An 11,120-nucleotide genomic window follows, 5' to 3' on the forward strand; every position below is an offset into this window, starting at 1 on the left:
AGAGTCATTGTTGGTTTTTTGTCATCATATGGATTTTAAAGAGTCATTGTTGGTCAAGGTTGATAATATATTCCACTCTGCTTGACTCTAATATTTGTACAGATACAATGGTGTGAGGACAATAAAGACAAATGTTCGAGCATTACTACGGGAACGTTAATTTGGTCTGAGTTGAAAGCAGCTATGAGGAAGGAAGGAAAGTATGTTGCTGAGGCTTTGATGATCGATTAACACAGGTGATAAGCACCCAAAACTGTAGTTTAAACCCCTTAATAGTATTATATTTAGGCCAATTATGTTTATAATAAATAAGAGTTAGTATTGTTTACGTGTTTTTGTGTATTTCAGGTCTTGAAGTTGTTTATGTGCTTAAAGACGTCATTTTGCATGGAAAACGAGTCAAGATGATTGCTAGAAGAGTTATATGTTTAAAGCCCAAGAATAAAAAATAAAAAACATTTTCAATCCCAGTCAAAGTTGTTTACCAACGGTTATATCTGTTACTTATATTTTTACTAACGGTTATATCTGTTAGCTCTGGGGCGTCACTATCACTTAGGCCAAATTTAGTAACAAATACAACCGTTATCGAAATTAATTTTAGTAATAGATATATTCGTTATTATAATTCTTTGTAACAGATAGCTAGCTGTTGATAGCCCGTTTAAATTTGTAATTTCTAACGGATGTAAGTGATAATAATGTTTGGTGTGCTTCAGTTACTTTCTATGTCACAGATATATCCGTTAGTAATATATGTGACACTTTATTAGTAATTGTTTTTAACTATTTTTGTAACGGAAATATCCGTTAGTAAAGTATAGCCAACTAAAAAAAAAAATTGTTTTTTTCCTGGGTCAAATTGTTTCCTCCTTGCATATCTAGCTCTAGCACTAGCACATGTGATTATTCACTTATAAATATAACATTCCACAAACTTGATCAACAAATGAATAACAAAAAACAAAGCCACCAATCAATTAATTAAAAATTATGCAGAAACAAAACCACCAATCCAAATCCTAATTTACAAATCAAACTTATATAGAAATTACTTAACCTAACCTAATCTTGGGACGTCTAATATATTTTCATAGAAGATTACATTGTATTGCTCGTCACTGCTGCCATGTTGTTGCTCTCTTGAGTCCCCAAATCAGTTTCAGTGGTTCACTTGGTGAATTGTCCCTTGGCCTTGACTAGCTCATTTATGTGCATGCTCAAGTCAAAGTTGGTCAGGACATTTATCCATCTATATTCAATTGCTACAATGTTGTATGCATGAGCAACTTTTTCTTGAGAACCTACAACATAAAAGAAATCGATTAAGACACATGCAATATAATGCTAATTCGACCTATAATATCTCAGAAACATCAATGATATGGTTTTTTTTATCGAAAACCTTATATTGGCTTATTGGTTCATCTGTTGAACAACCAACACAGGTTTCTAATGCACAACACAAACTTAGCTACTAGAATTGACACAACTGAGATGACAAATATAATAATTAGCTTCAAGATACAAAGGACAAGACAAGAAGATAGAATTAGGTAGATAGAGGAATAAAGCAACCTGTGCATATACGTTAATCAGTCAAGAACAAACCCCATGTAGTACTAAGATAGGGGAAGAAAAAGGAAAGATATGGCTTCAAAACTATTGTAAAGAAAAAACCCAAGTAGAATAGCATCTAGTCAGAGCAAAACAACATATAAGTGGGACCGACAATGTAAAGCTAGCTACAAGTTTACATTTTTTTTTTGGTAAAACCACATTATATATATATAAATATGCACTAAAGTGCGTTAGGCACCTGAATATTACATGTTATAAGTTCCTCCTGCAATAGTCCTAGTAACCAAGTGGGTGCTTCCATCTCCCAAAAACAGTCTCTGAGATGATGAGCACCGGTCGCTAACAGATGGGCTTAACCTTATTACACGATCTATCTACATGTGTTACACTTAGGGAATCAAAAGAGGAGATGTAGTACTGTGCATCTATAATTATATTAGCGGCTATCCTCCCGATGTTAGTAGCCTGGTGATTCCAAAAGTCAGCTACTGTTTTGCAATCTGTTTCAACTATAATCTTGTTGTAGCCTAAGACATACTCCCATTGGATGGCGCATTTGAGCCCTCAGCTCTCTCCCTCCTCGGCGTTTCTTCCACATGCTCTGCTGGTACCTGCTGCTAAGAAAATTCCATTGTCATCTCGCATAACATAACCAATACCAACAGGTTTAAATTCCGAATAAAAAGCTATATCCATATTAATCTTGACAAAGGATGAAGGTGGAGTAAGCCAAGATTTGGTTATAGGTAAATGGGTGGACGGTTGTGCTGGTTGTGTTGGCTTTTTATGATGTTTACCTAGGTGTTGAGAAGTGAGGTGGTTTGCTGTCTTGGCTATATCAATAGGTAAGGAAATAGTTTTTCCCGTGAAAATGTGGGCACATCTTTCTTTCCAAATGGTCCAGTAGGTATACAGGCATGTTAATTTCCACTCCTCTACCTCCACCGGCCAACCAGGGGGTGGTTTAAACCAGAGGCCAACAAAATCTTTAACAGCTAACCGTTTGTAAGAATCAAGCTTGAAACGCCATCTAGTCGCAAACTAGACTGCCCTAGTGAAAGGGCATTCTATGAGCAGATGGTGTAAGGTTTCGACCGTAGTTCTACAGAAAACACATCACTGATCATTGATCGGAAAGATGCGATTGAGACGCTCTCTAGTCGGGACAATATCATGGATGCTTTTCCAAGCGAAAAGCTCAGCCCTCGGATTCCCATTTGATTTCCATATTTGGAGAAAAAAACTTGGCATATCCACAATGGGTTTGCTCAGCTTGGCATGACTGAGGTGCTCGTAGAAGGATTTAATACTAAAAGACCCATTTTTTGTACCCCCCCTCCCCGATACAAAGATGCATTTGTAGCATCGTCTTTGACATAAACATTCATGATATACTGGACGATAAAGGCAGGGAAAAGAGTTTCAAGCAGATGGATGTTCCAGGACTTTGTGTTCGGCATAAAGAGTTCAGAGACACTCTCAGGCGCCATCCTAGGCCTAGGGCCAAAAATGTGTACTACCCCTCCATCTTTAGGAACCCAAAGTTCCGTCCAAATGTTAATGTTCGACCCATCACCGATATCCCAAACGGCATTATTCATGATAGAAGAGATACTAGCATGGCAACTTTTCCAAAGCCAGGATGAGCCTTTTTTCAAGAGCGGTGGTTGTGAGCCTTTAGAGTGAGGAAAATATTTATTTTTAAGAACTTGTCCCCACAGCTCAGGGGGATTACTCAACAGTCTCCAAGCTAGTTTACCCGAGCAGGCCTCATTAGCAGTACTAAAATCTCTTATGCCTAGCCCTCCCATTCTTTTAGGTAAATAGATAGAAACCCAAGATTTGAGATAAAGGATCTTCTTTCCATTATCTTTTTTCCCCCACTAGAAATCGCGTTGGATTGCATTCATCTTGTTGGTAATCTTTTTAGGCAGTTTGAAACACGACATCTGGTAGACTGGGATCGCCGACGTGACAGATTTAATGAGGACAGTGCGCCCTGCTTGGCTAAGGAGTTTATTCTTCCAACCGTTAACCCGCGAGGTCAAACGGTTAATGAGATGATCGAAAAGCTGAGTTTTAGGTTGGCCAAGAAAAAGGGGTGCTCCTAGGTACGAGTCTTTAATCCCAATGCCCTTGATCTTCAGAATTTTGCGAATGATCTTTTTGAAGTTGTAAGGGAGATGTTTACTGAACAAAACTCCAGATTTATCATAGTTGATAGTCTGTCCAGTGATGGAAGAAAAAAGCTTTAGAGTGTCCACAATCTCTACTGCATCTGAAATCGTGGCTCTACAGAACAAGAAAACATCATCCGCAAAAAGCAGGTGGCTGATGACCGGGCCCTGCCTCAAGATCTTCGCCCCATGTATTTTACCATTTGTTTCTTTATGTTGTAGAAGCCGAGATAAAATCTCCATACAAATGATAAATAACATGGGTGATAAATGATCTCCCTGCCTTAGACCGCGTTTGGATTTGAAGAATCCTTCAGGCGAACCATTGAGGAGGATGGAAAAGTTAACAGACGAGATACACTGGTATATCATGGTGCACCAATGGTCATTAAACCCAAGAAGGCCAAGCATGGAAATGACTGTACCCTAGTTCACTCTATCAAAAGTTTTAGACATGTCAAGCTTGATAGCCATTAAGCCATGCTTTCGTTTTATGGTCTGAATAGAGTGGAGAATCTCATGAGCTATGACAATGTTGTCGGTGATTTGTCTTTGTTGAACAAAGGCACTCTGCATAGGCGAGATGATTTTTTCCAGCATAGGTTTCAATCTATTGGCCATAATCTTGGATATGATCTTGTACAACACATTGCAAAGGCTAATAGGGCGGAAATCTTGAGGGGTGATGGGGTTCGGGACTTTAGGAATGAGCACAATATTAGTGTGGTTAATATGCTCGAGACTATGAACCTCAGCGAAGAAAAGAGAAACCATCCGAACTACTGACGAGCTAACCGTACTCCAGGCATTATGATAAAAAAGACTCGGGAACCCGTCAGGGCCAGGGGCTTTAAGCGGACCAATAGTGAAAAGGGCATTTTTTATCTCGTCTTGAGACGGGATAGTAGTCAAGCCCGTGTTATCTGAACCACTGATAATAGTGTTGATGAGATCCGGAGGGATACCCACCTGGTCAGGAATGTCATCAGCCATGAGGGATGAGAAATGGTTGACAAGACACCTACTTATATCCCTGCGGTGGGATAACCAACGACCCTCATGTTTTAACCAATCGATCTTGTTTCTTTTTCTCCTGCAAATGGTGGTCACATGAAAAAACTTTGTGTTAAAATCCCCCGTACCGGCAGGGATCCACTTGTCCCTGGACTTTTGTTTCCAAAACATCTCTTCATGTTTTAAAAGATTATCCAATCTTTATTTTAAAAAAGATTCCTCCCTACCATTTTGGGCATTGGGGCTCTTAACCTGGATATTATCAATGGCTTCGGTAGTATCAGCGATGTTTTTTAACGTCACCAAACACATTTTTGTTCCACTCTTTTAAAACAGTCTTAGTGTTATGTAACTTATCTTTAACCTCAAAGATTTTGTTTCTAGTCTCTGAGTTAACCCATGCCTGATTAATCAGGGGGAGATAGGATTCATGGTTAATCCACATAGCCTGAAAACGAAAAGGTTTAGGGGCCTTATTGGTGTTGGGGTTCAGGTGAAGCATAATGGGGCTGTGGTCAGATTCAATGCGGGGAAGGTGGAAGAGCTTAAAATCCGGAAATAAAATAAACCAGTCGGTATTGGCTAGCCCACGATCAAGCCGTTGCTTGACGTTTGCTCTACCATCCCTTCCATTAGTCCAAGTGAACGAAGTTACGAGTAACCGAGATCAATCGGACCTTCTTGTTGAATAAAATCCGCGACAAATTCTGATCGCTGTAGCTCGAAAAGCTCACCACCTTGCTTCTCGCTCGATCAAATATGATATTCAGGTCTCCGATTATAAGCCGGGGTCTCCTCCCGCCCTTTCTCAGATTCTCAATGTTGTTCCAACCGGCTTTCTTTAATGGGGGTTAGGGGCTCCCATAAAAGAACGACACAACCCATGATTTATTTCGAGTCCAAGTGTTTATCCTAGCATTTATAATATGCTTACAAGAGTAAAAAATATTTAAGTCTATGTTGTCTTTCCACGGGAGGGCTAGACCTCTGCTTTATTACAAGATGAAACAGAAAAATATTTGGAAATCCTAATTGTAGATTAATACTAGCCATACTTGCGCCCGAAAAAGTTTTGTCTCGAGAGAAAAAAAGGATGTCGGGATTTTCTTTTCCAATCGAGAGACGATAGATGGCGAACTGTAGAGGGTTTCCGGCACCCTCGACAGTTCCACGCGAGGATTGTACTCATGATGACCTTGGGGGTTGATTTGGGTCAGCCACCTCCACCCCTTGTCCATGTATATAAACATATCTAATAGTTACAGTTCTACTTTCATAATTAACACTAGTATGCTGTGAGTTGTGCAGAATATGAAAGAGATGGTTGAGAGCTTGTACCGAGTGGGTTGCTCCAACTGTTGCCATTGGTCCAGTCTGTGATTGGGGGCGAGTCCTCTTTACGAAATGGGCTCCATAATTTCTGCTTTGAGACACCCTGTAGACATGACCCCCCATTAATTGATGGCTTAGACTAGGAACCACATGGTCAGTTGATGAAGTAGCAGGTGAGTGATTGACAATTTCTTGTTCCGGCATAGTGTGGGCATACTCCACTTCATTGGTTATGAATTCGTCTGTGGCACCCTCTCGAACCTGCATTTTGGCTAATGGTCCTTGCGAGTTATCCCGGCAAATAGATCATTTAGAGTTCGAACTTGCATGGCGGTGGATGTCTTGGGTGAGGAACCCCCTACCGTGAAGGTGCCGAACTCGGTTCGACCTCCACGCCATACCCATAGAGTGGTAGTTGAGAGCCGATGACGTTATTTCCATCATTTGCATTCAAAGCATGATATCTTCGAATACCTCATCCGAAAGTCTTTGCCCCATTATCATTTATAATCGGTCCTAAGGGACACGCAATGAGAGTTTCATTCACTTCCTCTGCGACTTCTATAACTTGTGTAGAATTTTTCTTGACTTCTCGATTTGTATACCACATGGGCTTTGAAGCGTCCTCCATAGTTTGGTTGTGTGGTGATTGCCCTTTTCCTCTTCGATAGCTTCCGATGTGAATTCGACTCAAGGTTGGTATTCCTGCTTCGGCATGAACACGGAGGAGCGAAAGCTGATTCTGTTGTTGTTGATAGGGAGTTTCGGATGGTGGTAGCAAAATAGAGGCGTGTGAATTGAAAACCTCTAGAAGTGGAGGTCTAGTGGGCCCAAAAAGGGTTGTTGAGTTGGGCCGAGTCCTACCTCCAGTTTGTGGGGCGTTAGGTGCACTATGGAGCCCATGTTGTAATTGTTGCTGACCTTGTTGCATATCCCAAGAGGTGCGGGAGAGACCACGTCCTCTATATGCACCAGCCCCTCGGTTGAAATAGCCTCCACGTCTCCCTAGAACTGTTGTTGAGGTATGATTCTCTCTAACTCCACGTGTAATATTTTTTGTGGCCCTCCCATTTTCTGGAAGCACTTGTGATTCTTGCCTGATTCCCACCAACGCCGCCTGTCCTCCCCTGCCGGTTGTTAATCTATTTGCCCTTGTCTGTGGAAGGTCCCCCCCTTCAAATTCTGAGCCATCATGTGTGCCCTCGTTGTTTGGTTGTTGTCGGTTGACATTGTCATTTTGCTCTTGAATGCGCATTAGACATCCCAGCAAATCATGTCCCATAACCATGCAGACGTAGCAAAACATAGCCGGCATCCTTAGATAATCAAAATGAACAAACTGCTCGACTCCCCCCTTCCCTCGCTACATTAACCCCTGTTGGTAGTATTGAGTTGAGTCCGAACCTTGCTCGTATGCGGAATCCTTCGGTTGTTGTTGGTAGCTGTTGATTCGGGAGGATGGTAATCACTCGAACAATGTCATGCAGTATGTGGATGATGCGATCCTTCCGATTTCGAATGTATGGCATATCGATGAGTGTAAACCAGATATCAAAATAGCCAAAGTGAGCTTGCTCAAAGGGTAGTCATGGTGGAAAGGTTTCAAAAGAAGAATCGGCCAAAACGGCCCATGGGACCTCTAGTAAAATCCTTTCATATTCCTTTCTCCGATGAAGTTGAAGAGAAAATTTTCTTCAGTGATGGTGACTATCACCAGTGTGTTGAACAACCTCCATCGATTCCTTACTGCGTTGATGAGTTATGTTGATGTTTTTCCAGTGGGGACAAAAGTACGGCCAATCAGTGTATATTTCCAGTGAGCTTCATCTTCTTGGTTTTCATCTTCAGTGAATCTCATAGTTGGAGTTTTGGTAATGTGAAATGTGGAGCTAAAACGTTCAAAGACTTCATCAGTCATGTTATCCATATTTTGCATATCTAGTGCATGGGGAAAGAAAAAAAATGATAGCTGAGAGATGTGATAGCTTGGGGTGGCCTTGGGAGAATGTGTAGTGACTTTTGATGGTAGCGGAAAGTTATATTTTGGACAAGAACAAAAATTAATATACTATAAGGAGTGTGTCTGAGCTTTAGGATGATATTTCAGTGTATATTCTTTGGGTTTGGACTGCTCTATACCAAACTGGCCTTCTAGTTGTTGTACTTGGATGTTGGGATTGTTTTTTACTGCCTTTCTACGTGTTTTCTTGATATGTTCCGTTGTTACGCTCTTTGAAATGCCTCCATTAAAATACCTTACTCAAAATCACTGAAAACTAATCAATCACTTAGCTACAAGTTTACATAGTCGTGAAAGAAGCAATCAATAACGATACTATATAATACTAGCATGTGTGCATGTACGTTGTACATATGCTCTTGGCTTACAATTTTTCAAGAACACTTAAAAAGAAATCCAAGGAGAACGAAAAGGAACTAATTTCAACAGAGAAGACATAAAAGTACCAAATAGAAATTCTAACATTAAAAAAAAAACAGTGGGCATAAACACGACTGTATTGAGAGGGGCGTAAGTCATAATCAAAATAGTATTCATGAGTATAGCACTACTGAATTACCCATGACCTGATAACTAAGGAGAGGTAACAAAGAACTTGTCAGTAAGACCTGCTGAAATGAGTGTTACGGTGGCAAGGTAACCAAGATTTCCTATGACAAAACCTGCCCATACATCACTAACTAAAAGCAAAGCATACCGGCCAGTTGGAAAGATATAGAACACCTGGTAGGAAAGATAAGTATATGGTAAGGCTACAACAGTTGAATCTGCCATGGTTGCGACAAAGAGACGGTTGAAGCAGAAGCCTTCAGCCCTTGATTTCCATGTATATCAGAATTCAACACATTGTATTGCTATGCTACAGACTTATACAGAGCATGGGCGAAATCCATTTTGACCTGCAAAAATAGTAGTTGCCGATAATCCTGATATAGATGAGCAATAAATATTGTAGGCTATTTTCAAGAGACAGTACATATTTGCATAACTTAGGGAAAAAAAAACAAGAGACAATACAACTTCTTTGAATGCAAGATATACCATTTAACCTTGAACTGAGAAAATTTTATAAAACGTTCTCAAGTTACATTTTATTCAGTAGCTAATAAGCAAACTGTGTGACCCATAATAAGTTAAGGGGGTGGGGATAGAGCCACTCCCTTGTTAGGATTTTGGGGCACTTAATTGCAAATAACATTCTTGGTAGCTTGAGCTCTAAATTAGTGCCATGATTACGCTTCAAAAGGTTTAAGCTCTTAGGTAAACAAAAGGTTTTGATATAGACGACAGGGAAATAATATCAGATACATGGAAAAGATAAATGAGGAGGTAGAATTAACACAGGTACACAACAATAGAATTAAAGAAGATAATGATAAAGCATGTTAACACAACACCACCATGAAACTTTATCTTTCAATTCACTTTTGATGCATATACCCTACTTTCATGGAAAAATATGCTTGATGTGGAAACAGACCTGTAGCATCGGTAGTATATGATCTTGTAAGAGAAGGTCCACATAGATATTTTTTATCTATGAATCAAACTCAAGATACATGCAAAGATGAGGTGCAATTAATGGTCTGCAACACATATTTGGAAGGTGGGTCTTTAGTTTCAGAGTCGGTGAAATACTTTGCTTTAGCTAGATAGGATAAAAATAAGATCAGTCACTTTGTTTTTCCTTCAAAGTATAATCCTCCACGTGTAGACTTGCTATCACAAAAGAAATACTGACACACAATCAATAAAATAGGTTATTAAACCAAAAAATACAATTGGTCATTCCAATATTTGTGCATCTACAATAGGTCACAAAATATTGGAAGAAACAGTGGATTCCAAAAATAGGTACCAAACAGTTCAAAACAAGGATTGAACAGATTAAGAAACTACACAAATGAATAAAAATGAAGTTCAAAATATTAGGAAAGATTAGTGTGGCAATCAGTATCCATGGAAGGTTACAATATCATGTGCGTAGTTGCATAGAGTGCTGGACAAACCTTGTTGTGGTTTTCATGGCCAGAAGAAATCTCATCGAAATTAATTTCAGGAGTCACTGATACACCGGCCCCATGAAAGGAAATCACTCTTCTCTCTCCGATATCTTTCTGTACCTGGGGCAAAAGATTGTTTTCAGTAATAAACCAACAAAATATAATAACAAATAAGACACCCAAGCGTATTGAATGCCTCTGTTGGTGGGACCTTGATATCATAACACATCAACACCAAGGGGTATATATGCCTTGAGACACCACAGTGATCCGATCCGCAAGTCTTCTGATATTGTCCACTGCAGGAGCATCAAAGGGTGCCCCCGCCCTCTAAATCAGTACGTGATGGCGTCACAGCAACACTAAAAGAAATGAAAATGGCAAGGTACAGAAGAATAAGAAAGCACCAAAAAGGGAATATAATGCACCAAACTTAGTCTGATACTTCTTTTTTATATCTATGCAGAAAGGCAGCAAATCCAATATATATATATGGGGAGGGATAGATGCACATTCGTTATGCGCACATTATAACCACATTTTCGACATACAAATGAATTAAGTCCTAGTTTTTTGTGGAGATGATCTCCCCACCATGAAGATCATTCTCACAAAAAATCATAATATTTGGATATGTCTAACCATGTAAAAATTACTGTTTATTTGTGTTCATTTTTGAACTTTTTATCTAACGGTCTAAAAGTTTTGTAAGCATGTTCTAATGTTAGACTTTTGTGAATGAGCTAAATTTTTGTGAGCATGTTCTCTATGGTGGGGAGATCATATCTACAAAAAAATTAGCTCTTAATTCAACTTTTAAGTCCATGATTTTGCTTGAATTAATTTACAATGTGGCTATAATGTGCGCATAAGAATGTGTCTCTATCCCTCCCCTATATATATATATATATATATATAGTTCTTCTATCTGATTTTAGGCTTGCATAGAAAGTAATTTCTTGAGACTTTTTTTATTTGTATTTATTTATTTCT

General features: G+C 39.4%; 1 long non-coding RNA gene across 3 annotated transcripts; it reads right to left on the reverse strand.

Moving 5' to 3' along the window:
- Window positions 1-954: 954 nt before the first annotated feature.
- Window positions 955-10,631, reverse strand: LOC147492210 (uncharacterized). 3 transcript variants are annotated; one of them, XR_015199697.1, is made up of 4 exons: window positions 10,339-10,631; window positions 10,134-10,241; window positions 8,393-9,023; window positions 955-1,741 (listed from the first exon to the last, which is right to left on the reverse strand). It is a non-coding gene; the product is annotated as an uncharacterized LOC147492210 (long non-coding RNA). The 3 variants fall into 3 exon arrangements; XR_015199696.1 differs by having other exon boundaries at window positions 10,134-10,247; window positions 10,339-10,557; XR_015199695.1 differs by lacking the exon at window positions 10,339-10,631 and having other exon boundaries at window positions 10,134-10,321.
- Window positions 10,632-11,120: the final 489 nt, after the last annotated feature.

Source organism: Coptis chinensis, chromosome 6 (genome assembly GCF_015680905.1).
Source record: "Coptis chinensis isolate HL-2020 chromosome 6, ASM1568090v1, whole genome shotgun sequence".
NCBI classification, from domain to species: domain Eukaryota; kingdom Viridiplantae; phylum Streptophyta; class Magnoliopsida; order Ranunculales; family Ranunculaceae; genus Coptis; species Coptis chinensis.